Raw genomic sequence first — 13,988 nt, forward strand, 5'->3', positions numbered from 1 at the left:
TCCCATCTAACCCACCCAACCTTTGGAAAGGGATAAACCTTAATGGCTATGATCAAAACAGGTAATCCTGTGCCAGAATGCTAAGAAACATCCTAAAGGCATATTACTTACCCTAAAAGTCAACAAAACCAGTGGTTCCATATCATTGCCTAAATAAGCATTGTCAGTGTTTCTCATTTTAGCCCTTTCAGTGGGTATACAGCAACTGGAACTCTCTCTCAAACAGTGCTGGTGGGAATGTAGAACAAGGCAGTTGCCCTGACGCCCCGCAGGCTCAGTCAGTAGAGCATGCTACTTTTGATCTCAGGGTTGGGCGTTGGAGCCCTATGTTGGGTATAGAGATTACTTAAAAATAAAATCGTAAAAAACAAAACAAAAACCACAGCAGCCACTTTAGAAAACCTGTTTGGTAGGTCTTCGTCCTGTACTCAGTTTACAATCCAGCCATTCCACCTCAAGGTATTCCCAAGAAAAGTTAATAAACCCACATATTTACACATGAATATTCATAGCAGCTTGACATGAATATTCATAATGGCTCCAACTGGAGCTAACCTGCCCATCCACAGGTAAATGAAGAGGGGCGCCTGCGTGGCTGTTTGGTTAAGCGTCCAGCTGTTGGGTTTCAGCTCAGGTCATACACTCAGGGTTTTGGGATCGAGCCCTGTGTGGGATTCTGTGCTCAAAGGAGTTTGCTTGAGATTGTTTCCTCCTCCTTTCCCACTCCTTCCCGGACCTCCCCCCCACCCAATAGCACTCTCAAATAAATAAATAAATAAATAAATAATAAAATCTTTAAAAAAAAAAACAAACAGTTAACTGAAGGAACAAAAAGGGAATGAATTATGGGTACATGTACATAAAATCTACATATACATAAAATCTCAAAAACATGTTGAGCCAAGGGAGCAAGACACAAGACTATTGTACTGTATGATTAGCTATAATTTCGTTTATAGTGAGACTATAGAGAAAACTCTAGAAACCACAAATCCACAGTGATAGAAGTCAGACAGTAGTTGCCCAGGGCAAGGGGCTGGGGACAAGAATTGACTGGGAAGTGGTACAAGGGACCACTTGAGTGATGGAAATGTTCTGTACCTTCCTTGTGGTGATTATTACATGGGTGCTACATTTATCAAAATTTATCCAGTTTTGTAGCTAAAAACTATATTTTATAATAAGAGAATTATCATCTGTGAATTAAACTTAAACTTAATACAGTTTATTTATGTATTTATATTTTAAAAGATTTTATTTATTTATTTATTTTTTTTTTAAAAGATTTTATTTATTTATTTGACAGAGAGATCACAAGCAGGCAGAGAGGCAGGCAGAGAGAGAGGAGGAAGCAGGATCCCTGCTGAGCAGAGAGCCCGATGCGGGGCTCGATCCCAGGACTCTGAGATCATGACCCGAGCCGAAGGCAGCGGCTTAACCCACTGAGCCACCCAGGTGCCCCATTTTTTTTTTTTAAAGATTTTATTTATTTGACAGAGAGAGAGATCACAAGTAGGCAGAGAGGCAGGCAGAGAGAGAGAGGGGAGGAAGCAGGCTCCCTGCTGAGCAGAGAGCCCGATTCGGGGCTCGATCCCAGGACCTGGGATCATGACCTGAGCTGAAGGCAGAGGCCTTAACCCACTGAGCCACCCAGGCGCCCCAAAAGATTTTATTTATTCATTTATTCAATTTATTTATTCATTTACTCAATAAGGATTTTATTTATTCATTTGATACAGAGAGAGCACATGAGCAGGGGGAGATGTGGAGGGAGAGGGAGAAGCAGATTCCCTGCTGGGCTGGGAGCCGGAGGTGGGGCTCGATTCTAGGACCTAGAGATATGACCTGAGCCGAAGGCAGATGCTTAACCATCTGAGCCACCCACCCAGGTGCCCCAGTTTATTTTTTTTTAAACACCTATAGAATTTATCCCTGTTTTGATCACTTCCCCAGATTCACTGGTGATTATAATGGGTTCCATTCCCTATTTGGAGAGTGAGAGTCCTGTGGACAGTATGTATGCATGTATGTATGTATGTATTTATTTTTAAGATTTTTTCATTTATTTGTCAGAAAGAGCACAAGTGGTGGTGGGGGGGCAGCAGGCAGAGGGAGAGGCAGAGTCCCCACTGAGCAGAGAGCACAATGTGGGACTCAATCCCAGGACCCTGAGATCTTGACCTGAGCTGAAGGTAGACATTTAACCAGCTGAGCCGCCCAGGCGCCCCTCATTGACAGTACTTATTGAGCCATTGCTATGGGCACTGCTCCAAGAGCTTTGTGTGTATAAGCTATTTAACCCACCAACAAGCTCATGGGATGTTGATATCCCCACATTGGAGACAAGAGACCGGAGGCACAGAGAAGTTACTTGCATAAAAACACATGATTTGTAAATGACAAAGAGGAAATTGAACCTACATAGTCAGACTTGAGTTAGGTTGTAGCAACTGCAGTATATTGTTTCCTCCTGGTTTTATTTTATTTTTTTTAAAGATTTTATTTATTTATTTGACAGAGAGATCACAAGTAGGCAGAGAGGCAGGCGGGCGGGGGGCGGGGAGCAGGCTCCCCGCTGAGCAGAGAGCCCGATGCAGGGCTCGATTCCAGGACCCTGAGATCATGACCTGAGCTGAAGGCAGAGAGGCTTAACCCACTGAGCCACCCAGGTGCCCCTCTCCTGATTTTATTTTTTTAAAGTTTTTATTTATTTATTTGACAGATGGAGATCACAAATAGGCAGAGAGGCAGGCAGAGAGAGACAGAGAAGCAGGCTCCCTGCTGAACAGAGAGGCCGATGTTGGACTCGATCCCAGGACCCTGGGATCATGACCTGAGCCGAAAGCAGAGGCTCTAACCCACTGAGCCACCCAGGAGCCCCTGATTTTATTTTTTAAAGTAGGCTCTACACCCAACATGGGCTTGAACTCCCCACCCCAAATCAAGAGTCACGTGCACCACTGACGGAGCCAGTCAGGTGCCCCTGTCTCCTACTGAATTTGCTGGTATACACTGAAGAGCTAGTAAACTGAGGAAATCAAAGTTTTTTTTTTTTTTTAAAGATTTTATTTATTTATTTGTCAGAGAGAGAGAGGGAGAGAGAGCAAGCACAGGCAGACAGAATGGCAGGCAGAGGCAGAGGGAGAAGCAGGCTCCCTGATGAGCAAGGAGCCCGATGTGGGACTCGATCCCAGGACGCTGGGATCATGACCTGAGCCGAAGGCAGCTGCTTAACCAACTGAGCCACCCAGGCGTCCCAGGAAATCAAAGTTTTAATAGGAAACACCAGATAAAGGAGGAACATGGAAAAAGACTAAGAGCAGAACAAAGGTTCCCAAATTAGGCAAAGGCCCCCTAGACCTGTTTTTCCTCTTGTAAAATGAATTACTCCACCTAGCAAACTCATTTATTTAGCTGCCTCACTGAAAGGAAGAATTTCATGTGCATACAGTATCTGAAAGTCACAAAGGAACAGCAGTCGCTGCTTTCCTTCTGCCCAGCCCCAAGCCCTCTCTGAGAAGCAAACACCCTCAACCCTTCTACCTGTTTCTTCTATTATTATCCAAATATTCCCAAATGAGAGCTAATATACCTTCTAATTTGTCAGTATCATGTATCATTTCTAGACTTCTTGCCCCTGTAGGTAAGGAGTTAGCTCTCCTCTACTCCCTCTCTCATTTCTCCCTTTATCCAACAAAACCGTCCCACAATTCTTTTTCTTAATGTATTCTTTTTTTTGAAGACTTTGTTTATTCTTCTAAAGAGAAAGAGAGAGCACAAGCAGGGGAGGGGAGGGAAAGGGATAAGCAGACTCAGGCTGAGCGCAGAGCCAGATCCCAGCTCCCAGCTCCCATGACCCTGAGATCAATGACCTGAGCTGAAACCAAGAGTCAGACACTCAACTGACTGACTGAACCACCCAGGTGCTCCTCCCACAATTTTTTGATTAAATCAACAGTTGCCATGTAAAGTGCTAGGACAACGCAAACATTGCACACTACTGAACTAGGAAGTCCATTAAAACCACAAGTCTTTCCTTATACAATCTTTCATTTTTCGTGGGGTTAATAATTGCCTCCCCCGCCCCATCATCCTGGTTTCCCATCAGTCTGTCATTATTTTTTTCCTAAATTACCAACATCTTTGTCTATCAACAATATTCCCCATATGCTTAAATGTAGCAATTCAAGTTTCTTCCCGGGGAACTTCCTCCCTATCTTCCTACCCTATCTGGACTGGGAGTTCCCTGAGGACACTGCGTAGCCATTCTCCTGGACTTTCACTGGGCCTTTTGTATTGGGCTACCCTTTTCCTGTATGGTTGTTAGTACATGAAAATACGGTAGTGATGGTCACTGTGATAATGCTGTTCACTATGAAAGCTCGTGGCAGGAGTCACTCTATGTTATTTATGGGAAAAGTATTCTATAAGCATAAGTTAAGTTTACAAATCTAATCAGGTATAATTTATACATAGTGATTTCATGGAAAAACAAAGCTGGAGGTAACAAAATTCCAGATTTCAAGTTATATTACAGAGCTGTAATGATCAAAACCGTATGGTACTGGCACAGAAGTAGACACGTAGATCAACAGAACAGGATAGAAATCCCAGAAACAAACCCACAATTGTATGGTCAATTAATCTTCAACAAAAGAGGCAAGAATATACAACAGGGAAAAGACAGTCCCTTCAACAAATGCTGCTGGGAAAACTGGACAGCCACATGCAAAAGAAGGAAACTGTACCATTTCTTATACCATATGCAAAATAAACTCAAAATGGATTAAGGAACTAAATGTGAGACCTGAAACCATAAAAATCCTAGAAGAGAGCACAGAAAGTAATTCTTCTGACACAGCCATAGAAATATTTTTTCTAGATAGGTCTCCTGAGGCAAGAGAAATAAAAGCAAAAAAAAAAAAAAAAAAAAAAAAAAAAAAGGCAAAAACAAATAGCCAAAAAACTACTGGGACAATATAAAAATAAAAAGCTTCCGCACAGCAAAGGAAACAATCAACAAAATTAAAGGACAACCTAGTGAATGGGAGAAGATATTTACCAATGACATTTCCAATAAAGGCTTAGTACCCAAAGTATATAAAGAACTTCTACAAATAAACACCCAAAATCAGAATAGATATAAAAACAAGATCCATCTATATGCTGCCTACAAGAGACTGATTTTATTTTTTATTTTTTTGAAAAGATTTTATTTATTTGACAGGGAGAGACACAGGGAGAGAGGACACACAAGCAGGGAAAGTGAGAGAGGGAGAAGCAGGCTTCCCGCTGAGCAGGGAGCCTGATGCAGGGTTTGATCCCAGGACCCTGGGATCATGACCCAAGCCAAAGGCAGATGCTTAACAAATGAGCCACCCAAGCACCCCAAGAGACTCATTTTAGATGTAAAGACACCTGCAGATTGAAAAGTGAGGGAATGGAGAACCATTTATCATGCTAGTGGACATCAAAAGAAAGCTGGAATAGCCATACTTATATCAGACAAACCAAATTTTATACCAAAGACTGTAACAAGAAATGAAAAAGGGCCTTAGATCATAATTATGGGGTCTACCCATCAATACGATCTAACAATGAAAAATATTTATGTCCCCAACTTGGGTACAATTAAATATATAAATCAATTAGTAACAAACATAAAGAAACTCACTGATAATAATAAAATAATAGTAGGGCACTTTAACAACACCCCACTTACAGTAATGGACAGATCATCTAAGTGGAAAATCAACAAGGAATCAATGGCTTTGAATGACACACTAGACCAGATGGACTTCACAGCATTCCATCCTAAAGCAAGAGAATACTCACTCTTCTCAACTGCACATGGAACATTCACCAGGATAGATCATATACTGGGTCACAAAGCAGCCCTCAACAAGTACCAAAAGTACATGCATATTTTCAGATCACAACACTAGGAAACCAAGTCAACCACAAGAAAAAATTTGAACTGCGGCGCCTGAGTGGCTCAGTGGGTTAAAGCCTCTGCCTTCAGCTTAGGTTATGATCCTAAGGTCCTGGGATCAAGCCCCGCATAGGGCTCTCTGCTCAGTGGGGAACCTGCTTTCCCCTCTCTCTCTGCCTGCCTCTCTGCCTACTTGTGATCTCTTTCTCTCTGTCAAATAAATAAATAAATAAATAAATAAATAAATAAATAAAATCTTAAAAAAAAAAAGAAAAGAAAAAATTTGAACAGATCACAAATACATGGAAGTTAAAGAATATCGTACTTAAGAATGAGTGGGTCAATCAGGAAATTAAAAAATAAACAGAGACAAATGAAAATGAAAACATGACAGTCCAAAACCTTTGGGATGCAATAAAGGCAGACTGAAGAGGCAAGTGTATTGCAATATAGGCCTACCTCAAAAAGCAAGAAAGTGTCAAATATACAACATAACCTCACACCTAAAAAACTTGAAAAGGAACAGCAAATAAAGCCTAAAGCCAGCAGAAGAAGAGAAATAAAAATTAGAACCAAAAAAAAGAAAAAAAAACACCCAATACTGGGGTGCCTGGGTGGCTCAGTGGATTGGGCCTCTGCCTTCAGCACAGGTCATGATCTCAGAGTCCTGGGATCAAGCCCCGCATTGGGCTCTCTGCTCAGTGGGGAGCCTGCTTCCCCCTCTCTCTCTGCCTCTCTGCCTACTTGTGGTCTCTGTCTGTCAAATAAATAAATAAAATCTTAAAAAAAAAACCCAATATAGAAACAAACAAATAAAAAACCAACACAGAAACAAAAACAGTAGGACAGATCAACAAAACTAGAACTTCTTTGAAAGAATTAATAAAATTGATAAGCCCCTAGCAAGATCTATCAAGAAGGAGAGAGAAAGAACCCAAATAAATAAAAATGGTGAATGAAATGAAAAGATCACAACCAACACCACAGAAATACAAACAATTATAAGAGAATATTATGGGGGCGCCTGGGTGGCTCAGTGGGTTAAAGCCTCTGCCTTCGGCTCAGGTCATGATCCCAGGGTCCTGGGATCGAGCCCCATATCGGGCTCTCTGCTCAGCGGGGAGCCTGCTTCCTCCTTTCTCTCTCTCTGCCTGCCTCTCTGCCTACTTGTGATCTCTGTCTGTCAAATAAATAAATAAAATCTTTAAAAAAAAAAAAAAGAGAATATTATGAAAAATTATATACCAAAAACTGGGCAATCTGGAAGAAATGGACAAATTCCTAGAAAAATACAAACTACCAAAATTGAAACAGGAAGAAGTAGAAAATTTGAACAGACCCATAACCAGCAAAGGAACTGAATCAGTAATCAAAAATCCCCCAACAACCCAAAGTCCAGGGCCAGATGGCTTCCCAGTAGAATTCCACCAGACATTTAAAAAACAGTAAATACCTATTCTTCTCAAACTGTTCCAAAAAATAGAAATGGAAGGAGACCTTCCAAACTTCTTCTCTGAGGCCAGCATTACTTTGATTCCAAAACCAGACAAAAACTCCACTAAAACGAGAACTCCAGGCCAATATTTCCAATGAACACGGATGCAAAAATTTTCAACAAGATACCAGCAAACTGAATCCAACAATACAGTGGAAGAATTATTCACCACCACCAAGTGGGAATTATTACTAGGCTGCAGGGGTGGTTCAATATTCATAAATCAATCAATGTGATATACCACATTAATAAAAAAAAAAAAGGATAAGAACCATATGATCCTCTCAGTAGATGCAGAAAAAGCATTTGCCAAAATACAGCATCCTTTCTTGATTAAAACCCTCAATGAAGTAGGGATAGATAGAATATCAGAAATAAACATTATAAAGGCCATATACGAGAGACCCACAGCAAATATGATCCTCAATGGGGAAAAATTGAGAAATTTTCCTCTACAATCAGGAACAAGACAGGGACGACCACCCTTCCCATTACTATTTACATAGTACAGGGAATCTTAGCCTCAGCAATCAGACACAAAAAGAAGTAAATGGCATCCAGATCAGCAAGGAAGAAGTCAAACATTACTATTTGCAGATGACAGGATACTCTATGTAGAAAACCCGAGAAACTCCACCAAAAAATTCCTAAAGCTAATATATAAATTCAGCAAAATTGCAGGATATAAAATCAACATATAGAAATCTGTTGCAGGGGCACCTGGGTGGCTCAGTGGGTTAAGCCGCTGCCTTCAGCTCAGGTCATGATCTCGGAGTCCTGGGATCGAGTCCCGCATCGGGCTCTCTGCTCGGCAGGGAGCCTGCTTCCTCCTGTCTCTCTGCCTGCCTCTCTGCCTGCTTGTGATCTCTCTCTGTCAAATAAATAAATAAAATCTTAAAAAAAAAAAAAAAAGAAATCTGTTGCATTTCTATACACCAGTAATGAAGCAGCGGAAAAAGAAATCAAGGAATTGATCCCATTTGCAATTGCACCAAAAATAAGATACCTAGGAATAAACCTAACCAAAGAGGTAAAAGATCTATATTCTGAAACCAATAGAACACTTACGAAGGAAATTGAGGAAGACCCAAAGAAATGGAAAAGCATTCCATGCTCATGGATTAAAAGAAAAACATTGTTAAAATGTCTATACTACCCAAAGCAACCTACACATTTAATGCAATCCGTATCAAAATACCACCTGCATTTTTCACAGAGCTAGAACAAACACTCCTAAAATTTGTATGGAACCACAAAAGACCCCAAATAGCCAAAGCAATTCTGAAAATGAAAAGCAAAGCTGGAGGCATTATCATTCCAGATTTTCAGCTATCTTACAAAGCTGTAGTCATCGAGACAGAATGGTACTAGCACAAAAACAGACACATAGATCAGTGGAACAGAAGAGAGAGCCCAGATATGGACCCGCAACTCTTTGGCCAACTAATCTTCAACAAAGCAAGAAAAAATGTCCAATGGAAAGACAGTCCCTTCAACAAATGGTGCTGGGAAAACTGGACAGCCACATGCAGAAAAATGAAAGTGGACCATTTCCTTACACCTTATACGAAAATAAATTCAAAATGGATGAAGGACCCAAATGTGAATCAAGAAACCATCAAAATCCTAGAGGAGAAAATAGGCGGCAACCTCTTTGACCTTGGCCGTAGCAACTTCTTCCTAGACACATCACCAAAGGCAAGGGAAACAAAAGCAGAAGTGAACTATTGGATCTTCATCAAGATAAAAATCTTCTGGGGCACCTGGGTGGCTCAGTGGGTTAGAGCCTCTGCCTTCGGCTCGGGTCGTGATCCCAGGGTCCTGGGATCGAGCCCCACGTCGGGCTCTCTGCTCCGCGGGAGCCTGCTTCCTCCTCTCTCTCTCTGCCTGCCTCTCTGCCTACTTGTGATCTCTGTCTGTCAAATAAATAAATAAAATCTTTAAAAAAAAAAGATAAAAATCTTCTTCACAGTGAAGGAAACAAACAACAAACTAAAAGGCAGACTATACAATGGCAGAAGATATTTGCAAATGGCATATCTCATAGTATCCAAAATCTATAAATAACTTATCAAACTCACCCTCAAAACCAAATAATCCAGGTAAGAAATGGGCAAAAGACACAAACACTTTTCCAAAGAAGACATCCAGATGGCTAACAGACACATGAAAAGATGTTCAACATCTCTCATCATCAGGGAAATACAAATCAAAAACCACCATGAGATACCACCTCACACCAGAATGGCTAAAATTAACAACACAAGAAATAACAGATGTTGGCGAGGATGTGGGAAAAGGGGAACTCTCCTACATTGCTGGTGGGAATGCAAGCTGGTGCAGCCACTCTGGAAAACAGCATGGAGGTTCCTCAAAAAGCTCAAAAGGTTCAGAATAGAGATACCCTAAGACCCAGCAAATGCACTACTATTTACCCAAAGGACACAAAAACACAGATTCAGGGGCGCCTGGGTGGCTCAGTGGGTTAAAACCTCTGCCTTCCGCTCAGGTCATGGTCTCAGGGTCCTGGGATCGAGCCCCGCATCAGGCTCTCTGCTCAGCAAGGAGTCTGCTTCCCCCTGCCCCCCGAGCCTGCCTCTCTGCCTACTCTGTCAAATAAATAAATAAAATCTTAAAAAAAAAACCAAAACAGATTCAAGGGGAATATGTACCCTGATGTTTATAGCAGCAGTATCAACAGTAGCCAAACTATGGAAAGAAACCAAATATTCATAGAATGATCAATGGATAAAGATGTGGTGTGCATATATATATTAGAATAGTACTCAGCCACCAAAAAGAATGAAATCTTACCATTTGCAATGACGTGGATGGAGCTAGAGTATTATGCTAAGCAAAGTCAGTCAGTCAGAGAAAGACAAATACCGTATGATTTCACTCATCTGTGGAATTTAAGAAACAAAACAGATGAACATACGGGGGCAGGGGCGCAGAGAGAGAAGGAAACAAACCATAAGACTTTTTTTTTTTTAAAGATTTTATTTATTTATTTGAGAGAGAGACAGTGAGAGAGAACATGAGCTAGGAGAAGGTCAGAGAGAGAAGCAGACTCCCCGTGGAGCTGGGAGCCCGATGCGGGACTCGATCCCGGAACTCCAGGATCATGACCTGAGCCGAAGGCAGTCATCCAACCAACTGAGCCACCCAGGCGTCCCTAAACCATAAGACTCTTAATGACAGTGAACAAACTGAGGGTTGATGGAGGGACGTGGGTGGGGGATGGGCCAGGTGGATGATGGAGATTAAAGAGGGGACTTGGGGGTGCCTGGGTGGCTCAGTGGATTAAGCCTCTGCCTTTGGCTCAGGTCATGATCTCAGGGTCCTGGGATCAAGCCCTGCATCGGGCTCTCTGCTCAGCATGGAGCCTGCTTCCTCCTCTCTCTCTGCCTGCCTCTCTGCCTGCTTGTGATCTCTGTCAAGTGGATGGATAAAACCTTAAGATTCTCTTCCCCCTCCACAACTCCCTTTCCCTCTCTGGGGGGAAAGAAAGATAAATCTTAGCATTTAGTCTTTTTTTTTAATAGATTTTATTTTTTATTTAAGATTTTATTAACTTGACAGAGAGAGAGACACACAGAGAGAGGGAGAACAAGCAGGGGGAGTGGGGAAGGGAGAAGCAAGCTTCCCACTGAGCAGAGAGACCGACGTAGGGCTTGATCCCAGGACCCTGGGACCATGACCTGAGCTGAAGGCAGATGCTTAACGAATGAGCCACCCAGGTGCCCCTTTTTAAGATTTTATTTACCCACTTGAGAGAGAGAGAGAGGTCGTGCAAGCACGGGCAGGGGTAGAAGCAGAGGGAGAGAGAAAGGGAGAAGCAGACTCTCTGCTGAGCACAGAGCCCAATGTGGGACTCGATGCCAGGACCCCAGGATCATGACCTGAACCACAGGCAGATGCTTAACCGACTGACCCACCCATGCATCTCCCAAAACCAGGGGCACCTGGCTGGCTCAGTCAGTGGAGTCTGTGACTCTTGATCTTGGGTTTATGAGTTCGAGCCCCATGCTGGGTGTAGAAATAGTTAAAAAAAATTTTTTTTAAAAGTAACCTCTCCCAAAACCAGATAAGCAAATTATGTAAGAAAGTGATTTTTTTAGTGTAATTATGTACAAACCCAATTTCAATACCAACGTCAAGATTAATTCCTTCAACAGAGCATCCTGCCAGGTACTAAGGTATTGGGTACTAAGGACCTTGGATACTAAGCATCTACAAAGAACAAGAACTCAGAAGGAAGTTAGAACACAAAGAAGTTATTTTACATACATTATTTCATTTAGTCCTTATAACAGTTCTGCAAGACAGCTACGAATAGGTCCAAATGAGGACAGTAATGTTCAGAGAGGAGTCACCACCCCAAGTAGCTAATGGATGAACCAGGACCCTAAACAAGTCAGCCTGCCCCCTGGGGCTCTTCCACTACACACTGCCGAAAGCCCCCCGACCTGGCAGATGACATCATGCTGCCAGCCACATTCAAACACTGCCTGTGTGTCCCCCTGACCCAGTGACCCTTCAGATCCCTTTGGAAAGAACTTCTTTAGAGAACCCAGTGCAGGCTGGACCCCTTTCCCCTGGGCATCTACACTGACCTTTCATAGCACTTAGACCACGTGGTAACTGCTGGATCATTGGCCTGCATTTCCCACTAGTTCTGAAAGGGCAAAAAGTCTACCTCACACATTTTCCATACCATCCTACCCACCCACGTGCCCTTAGCCACGTAAAGGGCAGTCTGCAAAGATGATAAAGAGAAGCCCCAGAGGAACCTGGGTGGCTCAGTCAGTTAAACAGCTGCCTTCAGCTCAGGTCATGATCCCAGGATGCTGGCAAAGAGCTCCAAATCCAGCTCCCTGCCTGGCAGAGAGCCTGCTTTGCTTCTCCCTCTCCCTCTGCCTGCCACTCTGCCTACTTGTGCTCTTTGTCAAATAAATAAAATCTTAAAAAAAAAAAAGAGAGAGAGAGAGAGAGAAACCCTAAAACTTTCCGTAAGACATCCTTTCACTTTTTCTCTCAGACTTGCGTAGCAGACAATCATACTTTAAAAACATGTTTTTAAAATGTGTTTCAGGGGCGCCTGGGTGGCTCAGTGGGTTAAGCCTCTGCCTTCGGCTCAGGTCATGATCCCAGAGTCCTGGAATCGAGCCCCGCATCAGGCTCTCTGCTCGGCAGGGAGCCTGCTTCCCCCTTCCCCTCTGCATGCCTCTCTACTTGTGATCTGTCAAATAAATAAAAAAGAAAAAGAAAATAGAAGTGTTTCACGATGCAGACAAGATGTGCTCCCAATTTTTAGAGGATAAAAGAAATGATACTCGGTGCAAAAGTATATAGAAAGTGTAGTCTTAAGGAAGAATGAAACTTGAGTTTCTGTGGTTTCAGCAGGAGGAAATGACAGGGGAGCTGTCCGAGCTGAGGACAGAGCATCTGTCAGCCAAAACAATTCTTAGCCCAGTCTCCATAAAATGTCAATCAAGGGATGCCTGGCTGGCTCAGTGGGAAGAACACGTGACTCCTATTTTTAAGTTTTTATTTGACAGAGAAACAGCAAGAGAGGGAACACAAGTAGGGGGAGTGGGAGAGAGAGAAGCAGGCTTCCCGCCAAGCAGGGAGCCTGATGTAGGGCTCGATCCCAGGATCCTGAGACCATGACCTGAGCAGAAGGCAGACACTTAACGAATGAGCCACCCAGGTGCCCCTATTTTCTCTAGACTTTTATTTATTTGTTTGAGATAGAGAGGGGCCATGAGTAGGGGAGAAGGGCAGAGGGAGAAGCAGACTCCCCACTGAAGTGCCTGACTCAGGATTCGATCCCAGGACCCTGGGATCATGACCTGGGCCGAAGGGAGCTGCTTAACCGAACCACCCAGACACCCCAAATATAATTAAAAAATAAAACGTTTTGTGGGGGGCATGAGTGGTGGAGGTCGGGGGGAGCATAGCAGACAGAGAGGGAGAGCAGACTCCCCACTGAGCATAGAGCCCAACTCAGGGCTCGATCCCAGGACCATGACCAGAGCCGAAGGCAGATGCTTAACCAACTGAGCCACCCAAGTGCCCCAAGAATCTACATTCTTTTTTTTTTTTTAATTTATTTATTTGACAGAGATCACAAGTAGGCAGAGAGGCAGGCAGAGATAGAGGAGGAAGCAGGCTCCCCGCCGAGCAGAGAGCCCGATGCGGGGCTCGATCCCAGGACCCTGGGATCATGACCTGAGCTGAAGGCAGAGGCTTTAACCCACTGAGCCACCCAGGCACCCTAAGAATCTACATTCTTAATGATCACATTCTAATGGCTCCTGAGTTAAGTATCCCCCCCACCACACACACACAACAGTTTTTCAATCTGAGTCAAGAAACTTGGACTCTGGTGCTAGTTCTGTCTTTAATGGCACAGTCGTTGAGTGTCTGCCTTCTACTAGACAGTTCAAGTAAGGGACCTCATCTGGAACTAGTCTGTATCTGACACATGTGTTGTGCTTTTTAACCTTAAGTGCTACAGACTTTCTATGAATCGAGGAAAAAAAGCCCAGTCGCTAA

Source organism: Lutra lutra, chromosome 17 (genome assembly GCF_902655055.1).
Source record: "Lutra lutra chromosome 17, mLutLut1.2, whole genome shotgun sequence".
In the NCBI taxonomy this organism is placed as follows: Eukaryota; Metazoa; Chordata; class Mammalia; order Carnivora; family Mustelidae; genus Lutra; species Lutra lutra.